This window comes from Myotis davidii, unplaced genomic scaffold, assembly GCF_000327345.1.
Source record: "Myotis davidii unplaced genomic scaffold, ASM32734v1 scaffold60, whole genome shotgun sequence".
Classification (NCBI taxonomy): Eukaryota; Metazoa; Chordata; class Mammalia; order Chiroptera; family Vespertilionidae; genus Myotis; species Myotis davidii.
The window spans coordinates 1158397-1161578 of record NW_006293007.1 but is presented as its reverse complement, the minus strand read 5'-3'; positions in this window follow the sequence as shown (position 1 = coordinate 1161578).

The window sequence follows — 3182 nt, the reverse complement described above, 5'->3', positions numbered from 1 at the left end:
GCCCATTTGAGGAAGGGGAACATCTCTTAGGCCCTAGCATCCCTATTCAAAGACGTATCACTAAGTTCTCTTTAAAGGTTGAGATTGGTCTGACAGAACTGTACTGAAGGCCAGTGAATTAGCAGCCATCCATCCATCCATTAGTCTTTCCACCCAGCCACTCACCTATCCATCCATCCATCCATCCATCCATCCATCCATCCATCCACCCGCCCATCCACCTATCTATCCATCCATCCATCCATCCATCCATCCATGTATCTTCCTAGGCCCTAACCTAGGGGAAGACTGTAGAATGAATGAGGGTGGTGGGGTAGGGAGGAAGGGAGTCGGGGTTCTCTCTGGCATGGGAAGCCAGAGATGCCTACTAGTTAAATGCTGATAATACCTATCTCTCCAGGTTGTCAAGAGAATTCAGGGATAAATCCCTGCCACACAATGGCGCGGTGTAGCTACTAACAGCCTGCACCCTGGGTGCCAGCTGCCTGAGTTTACAGCTTAGCTCTGCTGCTTATGAGCTGTGGGATCTCAGCCCAGCCACTTAACCTGGTTGTGCTTCAGTTTCCTCATCTGTAAAAATGGCGACAATAATAGTGACTGCCTGATGTAGATTGAATGTTTGTGTCCCCCAAATTTATATGTTGAAGCTCCCCCCTCACCCCTTACCCACCCAGTGTGATGAGATTTGGAGTTGAGGCCGTTAGCAGTAATTAGGGTTACATGAGGTCATGAAGGTGGAGCTCTCATGATGAGATTAGTGTCTTTGTAAGAAGAGACTCCAGAGAGCTTGCTCTCTCCCACCCACACCCTTGAGTGCACAAAGATAAGGTCATATGAGTGCACAGTGAGGTGGTGGCCACCTACAAGCCAAGTGAAGAGAACTTAGAATAAAACCTACCGTACCAGCACCTTGACCTTGGATTTCAGGCTCTATAATTGTGGGAAAATAAATTTCTGTTGTTCGAGGCCCGAAATCTATAGTATTTTGTTATGGCAGTCAAACAAAGGGCTGGCTACCAAAAGAATCTTTGTCAACCTAGTCATTCTCTCAACCATGGCTGATGAATCAAACAGAAAACTTGTTAAGGACGTTTTCCCTGTGTTGTCTGACACACATGGTGTTGTGTGTGTCCTCTGAGCCCAGCAGTTCTATAGTCTTGCTCAGCTCATTCCATCATTCCAAGTTCTCTCCTGTTTCAAGGACTCTCATGGATCTGGCTCCTTGGTGGTTTGTGATTTCAGATTGTGAGCTCATCCTTGTGGGTTTCCCCATCTGGAGGAGTCTGATTAGTAATGGTGATAAAAATGTCCTTCAGAGCATTTCCTGGCTACTTCTGCAGGAGCCTAGGGCCTTCAGTTGTCCTAGAAAGGGAGTGTAGACCTGGATCCCACACATGCGTGGTCCCAGGCAGGCCATGCTTCTTCATTGCTGCCCAGCAGGTGTAGTGTTCCTTGTCGTTTTTGTTGATGTTCTTGAAAATCCCAGTTTTATGCAAGGGGTCCATTCCAGCTGCCCAGCCTCACATGGACTGATGCCAGAACTCTGGTTCCTAGTTTCATTTGTGGGTCTGAAACCCATGAGCTGTGGAGTCAGCTCTCACCTCTCTGGCTTCCATTTCTCCTTCTTTCAGGGATTCCCTTTCTTTTGAGTTTAGACACACTCATACATGCATAATATATATAACTATATACCATATAAGTATATGCTACATAACTATATACTATATAAGTATATCAACTAGTTACACATATAACTATAGTTGCATAGTTATATAGCTCTCTATATACTACACAACTAAACTGTATTGTTATGTACACACATATGTTTTATATATAGTTATATATGTGTGTGTGTAGCAAGATAAGATAACAAGCATTTGGTATTTTTCGTCTTATCCATGACTTCTAGGACTTAGCATTGGGAAAGAAATGTCTCTCTGAGAAGTTGGCAAGTTTCATCTTGTATCTGAACCATGTAATCATGTAACCTGTTGCATTTCCCTTTTTGCCACAACTGCCAGGAAGCTCAGTGTGAAATTTAGTGTTCCATCACAGCATCCCTATTCGTTTGAGGTTTTATAAAAGCATTTCTCCTTCTGTACCATTTTTGATTTTCTATTTGGACAGTCGGATCGTACATATGATCTTACTGCAAGCCCCCCACAATGCTTTTTAGAAGATGGTAGGGTCGAGAATTAAATAAAGAGATGCCTCCCTCCATCCCATGAAGTCATCCCAGGACTCTGCCCACGTTGCTCTGCTCCCGCTGTGTCTGCACCTCCCTGTCTATGGTCAGCCATGGCCTTGTGACGCCTCAGGTGTGTGAAATGATGGTGATGTCGCCACATTGCACTGTTGAAAAAGGCTGTGTATTGTTCTCTGTCTTCTTATGGACTTGGGGACTTTAGTGCAGTGAAAAGAATGTGCAAATTTAGAATTGCACACACTTGAGACTGAGCAGGGTCTCAGCTCTGCCTCTTAGCAGCTAAGTGCCTGACTTCTGTACTTTCTCAGCCTCAGTCTCCTCATCTGCAACCCCAGAGGCTCTCTGTACGTCACAGAGCTGTTTCGAGGGTCAGACCGGGAGATGTGGACCCGGCACCTGGAACATGGAGGTTGCCCAACAAAACGGCATTGCTTTTCTCTCCTTTTCCACTGAGCTCCCAAGTTCCTAGCTAGTCCCTCCTCCCCCTACTCCCACAAGCCTCTTTGCTCCCTGCCTCCCACCCCACACCCCACGCCCTACACTACACCGAGGACTCAGCAGCCTGTCACTTGCCTTGCCACCTTGGGGCTGGACTCAGCCACGGCCCCCTCCATCCCGCCCCCCGACCATGTGTGCGCCTGGGGGAGTCTCGCCTGGCACAGTCACAGAGACACCCACTTGGCACAGCCCTGAGCGCCTGGCAGCTGGGCAGGGGGTGGCTGACATGTGGGGAGGGGGCCAGCTCCGGAGGTGGGGTGCTGATTCGGCCTGGTCTGCCCCTCGCTCGAGGGAGAGGTTGGAAGGCTTGCAGATGGGAGTGACTCACGTCGCATGGTCTCCCTCTGTTTTCTAACCTCCCTCTCCTGCTCCCTCCTGTCTCTCCCTCCACTTTCGCTGTCTGTCTGTCCGAGTCTCCCTGGCCTCTCTCTCTCTCCGGTCACTTTCTCTGTGTCTCTCTTCCTGCCCCTGTGCCTTC